This window comes from Heptranchias perlo, unplaced genomic scaffold (genome assembly GCF_035084215.1).
Source record: "Heptranchias perlo isolate sHepPer1 unplaced genomic scaffold, sHepPer1.hap1 HAP1_SCAFFOLD_47, whole genome shotgun sequence".
Classification (NCBI taxonomy): domain Eukaryota; kingdom Metazoa; phylum Chordata; class Chondrichthyes; order Hexanchiformes; family Hexanchidae; genus Heptranchias; species Heptranchias perlo.
The window spans coordinates 4,370,735-4,385,030 of NW_027139484.1; the positions used below are offsets into that span (position 1 = coordinate 4,370,735).

Below are 14,296 nucleotides of genomic sequence, written 5' to 3' on the forward strand. Positions count from 1 at the left end.
AGCACTGACTTCTGGTACCCTGGAAACCAAAGCTTCGGCAGACACTCTGAGCTGCTCCATTCCAACAAGCCCTGATTTATACAGGGGATAAGTCTCCACTGACACGGTTATACTCCTGACCATTGCTATTAGTTACAGTCAGTTTAACAAACACATTCCATCAGCAGCTTTGACTCCGATGTAAATAATGTGGTGAATAAAACACAAACATCTCAAAGTCCACGATAATACTTAATCAGACCTCTCTCAGGAATAAAGTTTAAATCTGTTCTCATACAGGACTGATCCAATAATAATAAACGGCTTCATTTACAGCTTTTATATAACTATATTGACCATGTTCACTCCTGGTGTTTCATTTATAATTGAGACAGATGTCTCCGCAGTGTAGACTGAATACAGGGACACAAGCAGACCCGTTTCACTCTGTTCCTGCAGTTTCCCAGTTAAAATATGAATTGTGAGTCTCTGATACGAGGACAGTTAAAGGACAGGTTGAGGATTGCAGCCTAGAAATGAATGTGGGTGATATGAGGGGACGGACACTGAACGTGTCCCATTGACATTCCTCTCTCCGCTATTTCACTGCAGATGTTTACCCGTTTATTCTACATTGGTTAACAGCTCCAGTAAAATTGGCCCCTTGCAACACCGAGCTGAGCTCATGACCGGATTTGACCTCCATCACAAAGGCCCGGTGATTCCCTCACCCGCCTCCATTCCTTCCTCAGCCCATTGCCATTGAAACCCTCATCAATGTCTCTGTCCCCTCCAGTCTCCATTCCTCAAAGGCACTCCTGACCGGCCACCCAACCTCCACCTTCCATAAACGTGAGCTCGTCCAAAACTCTTGTCCGTGTCCAACCAGCACCAGGTCCTGCTCGGACTCACTGACCCTCACTGGCTCCCAGTTACATATTCATTAAATTTAAAATTCTCATCCTTGGGTTTAAAACCCTCCCCATTTCCATACCTTCAGACAACACACCGGTCACCATCTCATTCATCGGACACTGGCCTCTTTTGCTGGGACTACCCTCACTTGGTTCCACTCACCTATCTGATCAGAGCCAGGAGAAGCTTCTCTTCCCACCCTATCACCGTTATCTCTGATGTTTCTAAAGGTTCAATCCTTGGCTCCCTCCTCTTCCTCATCTACATGATGCCCTTTGATGAAATAGTCCACAGACATGGAGCAGCTTTCAGATGGACGCTGACAAAACCACCGCCTCTCTTGACCCTTCCAATACCTTTGTGTTGTCAGACCCACTTTCTGTTTTAGATGAGCCACCAGTTCCTCCAGTTAAAAATTGGGAAGTCATGATCTTTGGCCCCAAAATCTCCACATCCTTGCCAGGGATTCCATCCTCACCCCTGGTTTTTTGATTGGTGAGTCACTCACCAATCACTCAAGCCCTTACTGACTTGCTTTGGATTCCAATCTCCTCAGCCTTTAGTTTATTTTTATTCTTTCTCACACTTGAATCCATCAGGGCCTCACCCCTCCCTATCTCTATAAACTACCAGTTCCGACAGCCCCTCCCAAACATTCTGCTCCTCCACCTCTGGCCGCTTGTGCATCTGCAGTCCATTTGTCCCACTTCTGACAGTCGTGCCTTCAGCCATATCCACGCTCCTGAATGCCCTCCCTGAGCCCCTCCATCTCCATTCCTCCTTTCACGTGTCAGACGTGGCTCAGTGGTAGCAGTCTCACCTGTAAGATAGAAGTCTGTGCATTGAAGTCTAATTCCAGAGAGTTGAACATATAATCCCGGCTGACACTGCAGTGCAGTCCTGAGGAAGCACTCGACTATCGGAGGGTCACGACTGAGGGAGCACATTACTCTCGGAGGGTCAGTACTGAGGGAGAACATTACTCTCGGAGGGTCAGTACTGAGGGAGTGCTGTATTGTCGGAGGGTCAATATTGAGGCAGCACAGTACTGTCTGAGGGTCAGCAGTGAGGGAGTGCTGCACTGTCGGAGGGTCGGTACTGAGGGACTGGCGCACTGCTGGATGGTCAGTGCCAAAAGAGCGCGGTACTGTCGGACGGGCAGTACTCTGGGAGCGCTGTGCTGTCGAAGGTGCCGACGGTAGGATACTTTAAGCCGAGGGCCCATCTGCCCTCTCAGGTCGATGTAAAAGATCCTACAGCAATATTCGAAAAGGTGCAGGGGTGTTCCTTCCAGTGTCCTGGCCAATATTTACCCTTCAACCAATGTTAATAAAACCGAATTTCTGGCCATTTATCTCATTGCAGAGTGTGGGAGCTTGATGTGCGCAAATTGGCTGCCACGTTTCCGACATTAACACAGCGACTACTCTTAACAATGTACTTCATTGACTGTTTAGGGACGTCCCGAGGTCAAGAACGGCGCGAGATAAAAGCAAGTTCTTTCCTTCTTTCAGACCTTCCAAGAAACCCATCTCTTGCTCCAAGCTTTTGCCGTCCTTCCTACTATTTCCTTCCTTGCTCAGGGGTCGTCGAAATTCTACTCTTGAAAACCAATCATATCCCCTCCGATTCTCCATTTACTTCTCCTCCATTTACACCCTCCTTAAACCCACTCTTGACCAAGGTTTTCGCCAGTCCTCCTGATATCTTCTTATTCCTTTTACTTCTCCGTGAATCCGTTTGGGAATGTTTATTCCATTCAAGGCGGTCTGGGAATGCAAGTTGTTAACTTTCATTGGAATGTGTTCATTATTTGTCCACTGTATGAGCAAAAGTAGTTTCTGGCATCATATTCTTGTACCAGAAAGAGATTTATATCAGAGACAGACTTACTCACATAAATAAACATTGGAAACTGCTCGTGGACACCGTTTTGTTCGAACAACATAACTTGGTTTATGTTCAGGCATCGCATTGAAATCGGTTTGTACAACCGTGAGGGATCCTTTCGGGAGTGCTCTATCTAATAGGAGACAAGCAACACTGACTGGGATGAAGATTTATTAGTTATTTGTCTTTTTACTCTTTGATTATAACCCGTTTTACTGCTCTCTGGGAATGATGACTGAGATGAAGATTTATTAGTTATTTGTCTTTTTACTCTTTGATTATAACCCGTTTTACTGCTCCCTGGGACGGATGATTATGATGAAGATTTATTAGTTATTTGTCTTTTTACTCTTTGATTATAACCCGTTTTACTGCTCTCTGGGACTGATGACTGGGATGAAGATTTATTAGTTATTTATCTTTTTACTCTTTGATTATTACCCGTTTTACTGCTCTCTGGGACTGATGATTATGATGAAGATTTATTAGTTACTCTATTCGGTTAAACCACATAGTTCCATAGCAGTTTCGGTGTCCCATTATAGAAACAACATTAAAGCCATCGGGAGAGCACAATGTAGATTCACTCGAATGAGGCCAGGTAAGGGAAACTTATTTGGAAAGACTTGAAAAAACAGGATTATTTCCATGGGAATAGAAAAGACGAGACTTAAATCTTAAACAAAAACAGGCCATACGGCCCAACTGTTCCATTCCGGTGCATATGCTCCACACGAGCCTCCTCCTTACTTCATCTAACTCTTTCAGAATATCCTTCTGTTCCTCTCTCCCTCGTGTACTTATCCAGCTTCCCCTTAAATACATCTCTACTATTCGCCTCAACTACTCCAGGTAGGAGCAAGTTCCAAAATTCCATCCACTCTCATGGTTAAAAAGTTTCTCCTGAATTCCTTATTGAGATTATTAGTGACTATTTTATATTGATGACCCCAAGTTTTGGACGCCCCACAAGTGGAAACATCTTCCCGACCTCTAACATATCAAACCCCTTCCTCATTGTAAAGACCTCTATTAGGGCACTCCTCAGCCTTCTCTTCTCTAGAATAAAAATACCCAGCCTGTTCAGTCTTTCCTTATATTTATAACCTGTCAGTTCTGGTATCATTCCAGTGAATCATTTTTTGCACCTTCTCCAGTGACCGTGTATGGTTTTTATAATATGGAGACCAGAACTGTTCACAGACCTGAAATGTTAAGACTGTTTCTCTCTTCACAGATGCTGCCTGGCCTGTTGTGTGTGTCCAGCATTATCTGATTTAATTGCAGTCTGCATAGACTGGTCTGAACAAGCTCCTGTACAAGTTCAATATAATATCTCTGCTTTTCAATTCTATTCCTCGAGAAATGTTTGCATTTTTATGGCCTTCGCCCCTCAGCAAGACAGCCAGCTTGCCCCACAGTAAGATGGCCGCCTTGCCACACAGTATGATGGCCGCCTTGCCCCACAGTATGATGGCCGCCTTGCCCCTCAGTAAGATAGCCAGCTTGCCCCTCAGTCAGATAGCCAGCTTGCCCCACAGTATGATAGCCAGCTTGCCCCACAGTATGATGGCCGCCTTGGCCCTCAGTAAGATAGCCGCCTTGCCCCTCAGTAAGATGGCCGCCTTGCCCCTCAGTAAGATAGCCAGCTTGCCCCACAGTATGATGGCCGCCTTGCACCTCAGTAAGATCGCCAGCTTGCCCCACAGTATGTTGGCCGCCTTGCCCCTCAGTAAGATGGCCGCCTTGCCCCACATTATAATGGCCGCCTTGCCCCTCAGTAAGCCTTGCTGGCAGACATTATGTTTTCAGTTCAGGGAGGGAATGAATGGTTCCCTGTTACCCACTGTGTACTGTACATGTCCAGGAGCTGTCACTGTTCCATACATCGGCCGTAAAGTACAGAGAATGAGAGACACACTGAGAGAGGCATTTTGTTTAAATGTAAAGGCACTGATTTTTTTACAGGTGTTTGTCTCAATTTTGTGTTTATTCAGGGCCACCATTTTCTGTCAACACAGCACTGGGACATTTATTACAGAGTACCTCGCCTCACTGGGAAAGAAACACACTGTACAGAGGGCAGGAAATATAAAGTGAAACATAGATACAGGTCTGAATGGAGATCAGAAATTGCACAGATAAAACTAGGTGCAGATCTCGTTGTTATGTTTGAGAACTGTTTTTTTATTCCTTCATAGGATGTGGGTATCGCTGGCAAGGCCGGCATTCATTGCCCATCCCTATTTGCCCTTTAGAAGTTGGTGCTGACCTGGCTTCTTGAACCGCTGCAGTCCGTGTGGTGACAGTTCTCCCACAGTGCTGTTAGGAATGGAGTTCCAGGATTTTGACCCAGCGACGATGAAGTAACGGCGATATATTTCCAAGTCTGGGTGGTGTGTGACTTGGAGGGGAACGTGCAGGGGGTGTTGTTCCCATGTGCCTGCTGCTCTTGTCCTTCCAGGTGGTAGAGGTCGTGGGTTTGGGAGGTGCTGTCGAAGAAGCCTTAGCGGGTTACTACAGTGCATCCTGTGGATGGTACACACTGCAGCCACTGTGCGCCAATGGTGAAGGGATTCAATGTTTAGGGTGGTGGATGGGGTGCCAATCAAGCGGGCTGCTTTATCTTGGATGGTGTAGAGCTTCTTGAGTGTTTTGGAGCTGTACTCATCCAAGCAAGTTCAGAGTATTCCATCACACTCCTGACTTGTGCCTTGGAGATGGTGGAAAGGCTTTGGGGAGTCAGGAGGTGAGTCACTCGCCGCAGAATACCCAGCCTCTGACTTGCTCTCGTAGCCACAGTATTTATATGGCTGGTCCAGTTAAGATTCTGTTCAATGGTGACCCCCAGGATGTTGATGTTGGGGGATTCGGCGATGGTAATGCCGTTGAATGTCAAGGGGTTAGATTCACTCTTGTTGGAGATGGTCATTGCCTGGCACTTATCTGGCGCGAATGTTACTTGCCACTTATGAGCCCAAGCCTGGATGTTGTCCAGGTCTTGCTGCATGCGGGCTCGGACTGCTACATTATTTGAGGGGTTGCGAATGGAACTGAACACTGTGCAATCATCAGCGAATATCCCCATTTCTGACCTTATGATGGAGGGAAGGTCATTGATGAAGCAGCTGAAGAGGGTTGGGCCTTGGACACTGCCCTGAGGAACTCCTGTCGCAATAACTTGGGGCTGAGATGATTGGCCTCCAACAACCACTACAATCTTCCTTTGTGCTAGGTAAGACTCCAGCCACTGGAGAGCTTTCCACCTGACTCCTATTGACTTCAATTTTACTGGGGCTCCTTGGTGCCACACTCGGTCAAATGCTGCCTTGATGTCAAGGGCAGTCACTCTCACCTCACCACTGGAATTTAGCTCTTTTGTCCATGTTTGGACCAAGGCTGTAATGAGGTCTGGAGCCGAGTGGTCCTGGCGGAACCCAAACTGAGCATCGGTGAGCAGGTTATTGGTGAATAAGTGCCACTTGTTAGCACTGTCGACGACACCTTCCATCACTTTGCTGATGATTGAGAGTCGACTGATGGGGCGGTAATTGGCCGGATTGGATTTGTCCTGCTCTTTGTGTATGAGATTTTTGGACTGGTATGTAATGTGTATCTCAGTCTGCACTAATAGAATTGATACTCTATCTTTAAATCTCATTCTCCGAGTACATTCTGAACAGGTATCTAATTTGTTTCTCAGGTTTACTATCTTTCAATATTTCTCAATCTGATACTCAACCTGAGTTTTGGACTTGTATGCAATTTGTATCATATGATACACTTTTCGAATGGATATTGCATGTATTAAAGTCATGTGTGTGAGAGTTCTTGGCTAGTATTCAATTTGAATCTCGGGGTACATTATTGGGATTCATTCTGTACCTTTGAATCGGGTACCATGTGTGATTTCTATCTGGTATTTAATTTGTAGCTAATGTTGCTCTACTGTGAGATTATAACAGTGCCTTTCACTCTGAGAGTGTGATTTTGGACTGGGATTTTGGTATCTACCTGTCAGCGGGACTGAGTTAGGGGGAAATGGAACAGTGTCTGCCTCACCTACTCTGCTTGACTGTTGGATTGAAAATGTGTCTCTGCAAATTGTGATCAGTGTGGCACTGACTACTTCTGCTGTCTGAGACTGTGGAACTGATGACCTGTCTGTGTCTCTGTGCTGTGTGAGTGATAATATACTTACTGTGTGTGAGAAGGAGCTGGCTGCATTGTTCCTTCTGCCTCGGGTGGAGGAAGCATCACATTTATTCTGGATCGTTCAAGGGTTTGCCTGTGGAAAGAAAATTATCTCTTGTTACTCAGGAACATGTGAGGGAGAAAATTCAGAAGTGATCAGTTAAATATCTCTGTTAATGATCATTTTGAATATCCACAAAATGAAATCCAGTGATACAAACAGTGTCAGTGTCTGACTCCACTGCAGTACTGCAGCACTCAGCTTCTGCATACCAGGTGTGTTGGGCTGTTTTACAACAATTCAATGACATCCAGACACGGCCCAACCCCTGCACTGATCCATGAATGGGACTACCCGATGGGGCAGGGACCTTTGTACAGGTCAGGTTTCTAATCCCCTCTCCCATGGGACTAACCGTTCAACCGAAACTAAACAGCCGCTGTTTAAAATGTGTCCTTCACACTTCTCACCTGATGCCTGCAATAGATGCTCTTTGTATAACTCCCCACATCCTTACTGTCCGGCAATGTTTCCACTCTTCACTGTCCAATAACAATAAACAGGGTGAGGCTGGAACTAAACCAGGACCATTCACTACTGGTTTGGGGAGAGAAAGCAGCAAAGATTTTAATAGCAGGTTCCTCCCATTCTCTCTCCCTTCCCCTGGACACACCCTGTACACACACAGCCCGAGAATGACCTCTCCTTTCCCCCCTCTCACTCCATGTTCCGTGACCAGTTCCTAATCCACTCCGCCTCTTACAAACAGCCCCCGGACTCCCCCAGAACTTCCCCCGGACTCAATGCCGATCACTGATCCCATCTGCGGACACGGTCCCGAAGCGATCATCTGCTGTGACGAGGCTGCTCTTTGCTCCCTTCCCCCGGGGGCCGTGATCGCTCCATTCCCAGCTGTTTTAAACCATCTTCTTCCGCTCACTGAGGGAATGGCGCCCACAATTCCCAATCCAAAAATCGATGGAAACTTTCCCCAATTGGAATTTTTCCGAGTCTGAGCAAAGTAAGTGGGTCTGGGGGAGAGGTCAGAGGGAATGGGGTCCACAGGCAGTGCAGGAACAGGCACCCGAATGGGAAACAGATGGGATTCCACCAGTGCCTAACGCTGGAATCCAGACTGACTTTACAATCTCCAACTATTAAACTAGATGTTTCCATCCCTGCTGTTTCTCTCGGGGTCTTTTGATGGTAAAGAGCATTTCAGAGATAAAGTGAGCGGCTGTGAAATCAGCCAATGGATTCTCTTCATTAATGGCCCCTATAATGTGTGACTGGGAGAGGATTTCCCAAACCAATCCTGGAGAAACATGGGAGGAAAGTGGGAGTCGGTGTATTTGCTGGGACCGTGTAGGGTTAATATCAGGCAGCAACAGTCGCAGATTAATTTAACCGGAGTGAAACTGTAGGTCACTGAGAGTAATATCGAACAGCCCTGAGCTGTAAAACTGCAGATAGTACAACAGGCATTAGAGGGTTAAATGTGACCCATTGTTTCTGTCCCTCTCTGTACTGTCCCCGAGTGTGGGATTAATAGTGTTTCTGACCCTTGTACAATATCAGTGAGAGATGAGATTGCATCTTCTGTCTCTCCAACGCGATCTTTCTGGATAAAACGGCACTTTACCGGTCAGTCTGGAACTAATACTGTTAACGTCTGTCTGTCACTGTGTCTCACCGCTCTCTCTGTCTCTCTCACCGTGTCTGCCTCCCTCTCTCTCTCTGCTGCTGTATATGAAGGCGGATACTGCTATTGAGCGTAATTTGGACACAGATAGTGAGTGTAAGACTGATACTGTCTCTCTCTCTCTCTATTGCTGGACATGAAAGTGGGATACTGTCTGATATAAAATAGAGAGAATGAGATGTCCGTGCCGGGCCTCACTGTAACTGGGGATGTGTTCGGCTCCAGTCCCAGTTCATGGTCATAATCTTTTCACAGATTCAGGGCGAGAGTCTCTGTGAGACGGTAACACTGGCGGAGAAACTCCTCGTCATAACTCAAACCCCAACACATGAGATTCTCCAAATAAGCTGGAATAAGGTGTTTGTAAAACGCTGAACCCGTCTGGGAGGGGATGTGTGGGGAGATAGAACAGGGAAACAGACTGAAATGGAGGAGCCGAGTTGACTTGTTATTTAATGGACTGTATTTAGGCAGGAATATTAACGATTTCTCATTGTAACGGGGCTTATTTGAAAGCTTCGGGTTTTGGGAACCCTTGAATATGAAGCCCGGGTCTGTCAGGGTTTGTGCGGAGCGCTGAGGTTCGGTTCTATTATCGATAAACGGTTTGAAACTGTGGGAGGAGAGAACTGGAGGTGGAGCTGGAAGATCAGAGGCCGCTCTCCGCTCTGTCACTCTGACTGTCTCCTCCCCTCCCGATTTCTCTGTTTAATCCCCCATATGGAACCAAAGCGGGTCGGTGGACTCTAAACACGGTTTACTCGTTAACAGGACGAAAGGCGAGTAATGTTCCTGATCTCCTGGGCACCAGGCAATTCACTGTTATTTGTTTCTGTACAGAGTTACATTTCAGTGATTCCCCAGTGAGTTTGATGCGTTATGTAAATAATCCAACAAAATAGAACAGAAACGGAGCGAAGCGCTGAATCCCACAGATGTAGAAAGGTTAGTCGAGCAGTTCTGGTGATTCTTTACGAGCCCAGCATGGCAAGTAGTTTAAATAAATACAAGAAATCTGGTGATGTGTGGGCTGGGGTCTATAAGTCACCGTTTAAAGTACCGGACTGTGGTCACTGCTCTGACTCCAGTCCCATTAATACCTCATCTCGTCCACAACGAGACAAAAGCAGCTCAAAGCCACACTGGTAGCATGATATCAGGGTCTCCCTTCAGACAGTAACCAGCCCTTTCACAGATACAGAGGGTGACTCTGAAAAGAGCCTTTACATCGAGTTACATTGAACCTACAGCACAGAAACAGGCCATTCGGCCCAACGAGTCTATGCCGGCATTTATGCTGCTCATGAGCCTCCTCCTTCCTGACTTCATCTAACCCTATCGGCATATCCTTCTATTCCTTTCTCCCTCATGTGCTGATCTATCTTCCCCTTAAATGCCCCGATGTTATTTGCCTCAGCTACTCCTCGTAGTTGCAAGTTCCACATTCTAACCACTCTCTGGGTAAAGCAATTTCTCCTGAATTCCCTATTTAATTTATTAGCGACAATTTTATGTTTATTACCTGAAGTTTTGGACTCCCCACAAGTGGAAACATTTTCTCTCCATCTATCCTAACAAACCCTATCATTATCTTAAAAACCTCGATCAGATCAACCCTCAGTCTTCTCTTTTCTAGAGAAACGAGACCCAGTCTGTTCAGTCTTTCCTGATAAGAATATCCTCTCATTTCTGGTATCATCCTTGTGAATCTTGTTTGCACCTTCTCCAATGCCCCTATGTCTATAATATGGAGACGAGACCTGTTCGCAGAATTCCTAGTCTGGTCTAAACAAGGTTCTATACAAGTTCAACGTAACTTCTTTGCTTTTCAACTCTATCCCTCTAGAAATGAATCCTAGTGTTTGATTTGTCTTTTTATGACCTGATTAACCTGGGTCGTTACTTTTAGTAATTTGTGTATCTGTACCACTAGATCCCTTTGCTCCTCTATCCCGTTTAGACTCTTATTATCCAAGCAGTGTGTGACCTCCTGATTCTTCATTCTGCAAGTTTATTAATGTCATCTTGCATTTTGATGCTTTCTTCCTTTGTATTAACTAAATCCCCCAATTTGGTGTCGTCCACAAATTTTGGAATTGTACTTCCGATTCCCGAATCCAAATCGTTAATGTAAATTGTGAAGAACAGTGGTCCCAGCAACTGGAACTCCACTTCCCACCTTTTGCCACTCTGAGTAGCGACTCTTCACCTCTATTCTCGGCTTTCAGTTTTGTCACCAACTTACTATCCATTCTGCCACCTGATCCTGACTCCACGTGCTCTGAACTTAGCCATGAGTCTACAATGTGGTACATTATCGAAGGCCTTCGGAAAATCCAAATATATCACCTCCACTGCATTAAACTTGTCTGCACTTTCTGTTCCTTCTTCAAAGATTTCAATCAGGTTGGTCCTGTCGTTTGGGTTATCAGATTAAGCCTTGGCTGGTTTATTTGCTCTTGGAGCTCACAATGCTGGTTTTATTCGGCAGCAGCACGGCCTGGATATCAGACAACACCCTGAGCGATGGTCACCCGTCCCAGCAGCTTGTTGAGCTCCTCGTCGTTGCGGATGGCCAGCTGCAGGTGTCTGGGGATGATACGCGTCTTCTTGTTTGTCCCGGGCCGCTTTGCCGGGCAGCTCGAGGATTTCAGCCGTCAGATACTCGATGCACAGCAGCCAGATAGACCGGGGCTCCGGCACCCACACGTTCAGCATAGTTCCCCTTTCGCAGGAGCCTGTGAACACGGGTAACAGGGAACTGCAGTCCGCCGCGGGATGAGCGAGACTTGGCCTTGGACCGAGCTTTACCGCCGGTTTTTCCTCTTCCAGACATTTCCACAATCTCACAAACACTTTCACAAAGAATGAAGAAATCCTCCCGCACTCGCCCTTCTTATACCTTCTGGAGGAGTACAGTGGGGGCACTTGTGATGGGTCTCTCTCAGAGTGTTTACACTGCCCGCTCACCCTCACTGATATTCTATCTTTGAATTGCTGTAATATTGACCTTTAGTCATATTGCTGCTCCTCCTCCTTTCCCTATTTCCCTGTCCTTTCTAAAGATCTGAAAGACTTGAATATTAAGCTGCCATTCCTGCCCAGTTGGTGGTCAGGTCTCTGTAATGATTTAATGTAATTATTTAACTTTACTCAAAGGCTGATGTGAGCTGTGGTAAAATGTATTTCCAGCTGGTCAAGTATTGCAGGTATCGACTGTCTCTTCAGTCCGATATCAGGTGAAGAATTACTGGCTGGTGTGGAATTTCCATTGATTGGGGGTTGGCGAAATCGACTGGGCGGAAACAGGAACTGCAACAGAGCGAGAAAGGATCCGTCAGAAACCAGTGAAAATGAAGAACAAAATCCAACAGCCTGCAGTGTCTGTTCAGGATCTGATATTTGGGAACTATTTTATTGTTGATTATTTTCAGCGATGGTGGTATAGTGGTGAGCATTGCTGCCTTCCAAGCAGTTGACCCCGGTTCGATTCCCGGCCATCGCAATTAAGTGTTCTTATTAGTTTATTTCCATCAGAAACTCTTAAGTTTACAATCGAATTTGATACAGTTCAGTTGGATATTGTTTCCAAAACATAATCGGGTGTAATTAGAGTAAAATATTTTCAACCTTCATTTCTTTTCCCTATTGAAGGAAAAGAGGAAAAACATGCTGGAAATATTGAGTTACCAAGGGTCTCATGAGAGTGAGGAAGGGAAATGGTATGTTAGCCTTTATTGTAAGGGTGTTGGAATATAAGAGTAAGGAGGTCTTGCTGCAATTTTAGTATGAGGAAATATTGTGTAAAATTGGCCAATATACGGTGGAGTTTAGAAGAATGAGAGGTGGTCGCATTGAAATGTATAAAATTCTTAGACGGCTTGACAGTGTAGATGTTAAGAGTCTGATTCCCCTGGCTGGAGAGTCAAGAACTGAAGCTCATCGTCTCAAGATAAGGGGTCGGCCAATTAGGACCGACATGAGGAAACATTTCTTCACTCAAAGGATTGTGAATCTTTGGAATTCTCTACACCCCAGAGGACTGTGGATGCTCAGTCGTTGAGTTATATTCAAAGCTGAGATCGATAGATTTTTGGACTCTTGGGGAATCAAGGGATAGGGGGATCGGGCGGGAAAGTGGAGATGAGATCGAAGATCAGCCATGATCTTATTGAATGGCGGAGCAGGCTCGATAGGCCATATGGCCTATTCTGCTGCTATTTCTTATGTTCTTATGTTGAGAGCATTATTTCCAAGTGTGCTGACGACAATAATTTATGATGTGGAGATGCCGGTGATGGACTGGGGTTGACAAATGTAAGGAATCTTACAACACCAGGTTAAAGTCCAACTGTTTTATTTGAAAATCACAAGCTTTCGGAGGCTTTCTCCTTCGTCAGGTGAGTGTGGGATTCCATGGAAGGTTACCGCATTTATCGTCAGAGAACAATACCTGGTGATTACAGATAATCTTTCCAACTGCCCGTTGTCAAGGCAATCGACGTGTTCAGACAGATAGATGTAACCTCCAGGACCACCGAATATACAAACGGCCAGAACAAAAGACAGAGAGAGAGAGAGAAATTTCCGAAAGGAACAGAAAGACAGAGAATGGCCCGTTGTATTAATAACAGAGAACTTATTTTCGCTGGTGGGGTTACGTGCAGCGTGACATGAACCCAAGATCCCGGTTGAGGCCGTACTCATGGGTGCGGAACTTGGTTATCAATTTCTGCTCGACGATTTTGCGTTGCTGCATTTCTCGAAGGCTGCTTGGAGGCGAGTGTAAAGCGACCATTGTGAAGGGCAAGGTTGGGCTAACAACTGGGGAATTAGCTCAAATAGTAGAGCGCTTGCTTAACATGTGAGAAATAGTGGGATCGATGCCTGTATTTTCCCTCACTTCTTTATCTTGGGGTATTGTCCCGAAACAAAAATGGTGTCAGTTTTCAGCAAATCCATGACCCACGGAAAGCCGAAGCTTGGACAAAGAGAACTCAAGGGGCGATAAATCATTTGGTGTGCTGCAGTAAGCAAAAGTTTTTGATTTTTGTGTTTAGCAAAGATGGAAAGATGAAGTGAGACATGGAAAAAGCTTCACAGGTCCTGATATCTTTTCTGTGGTTTGAACTCAGCATTTCTAAAGATAATAAAACTGATGAATTCCCTGCTGTGTGAGGAGCGCACGAACGGTGGAGACTGCCAGGCAGCACTGACAATTTGGTCAGTTTACAAGCTATCTAAATTCATAAAGTCATGGACAGTTTGCAAAAACAATCCAGTCAGGTTGGAGCTGACCAGACAATCTTCTGATTTGTCATTCGACACGATATCCACTGCTCAACTGGCCGAGGTTGTGCAGAGAAAGTAGCAGTTCACACTCCCACAGCGCTGCGGTACGAGCAGGAACCGAGTCAGTCTCGGTCATGCACACGTGACTCCACCAGTCCGGGAGTGTCAAAAGGCGCACAGTGAAAATTTATCGTTCAGCTGGTACAGCGGAGGACTGCAATACAATTAACAGATAAAAGTCATCCTTAGGTTTCTGGTTGGAACTAGCGAACGTGCTTTTGGAGTAAGCAGAAATTAGCTCAAGGCCGTTTTCTTTACTTAAC

The 14,296-nt window shown here is 45.8% G+C and overlaps 1 non-coding gene across 1 annotated transcript; it reads left to right on the forward strand.

Annotated features, from left to right (window-relative positions):
- The first annotated feature begins 12,114 nt into the window (after positions 1-12,114).
- On the forward strand, positions 12,115-12,186 carry trnag-ucc (transfer RNA glycine (anticodon UCC)). Its single transcript has one exon. It is a non-coding gene; the product is annotated as a tRNA-Gly (tRNA).
- Positions 12,187-14,296: the final 2,110 nt, after the last annotated feature.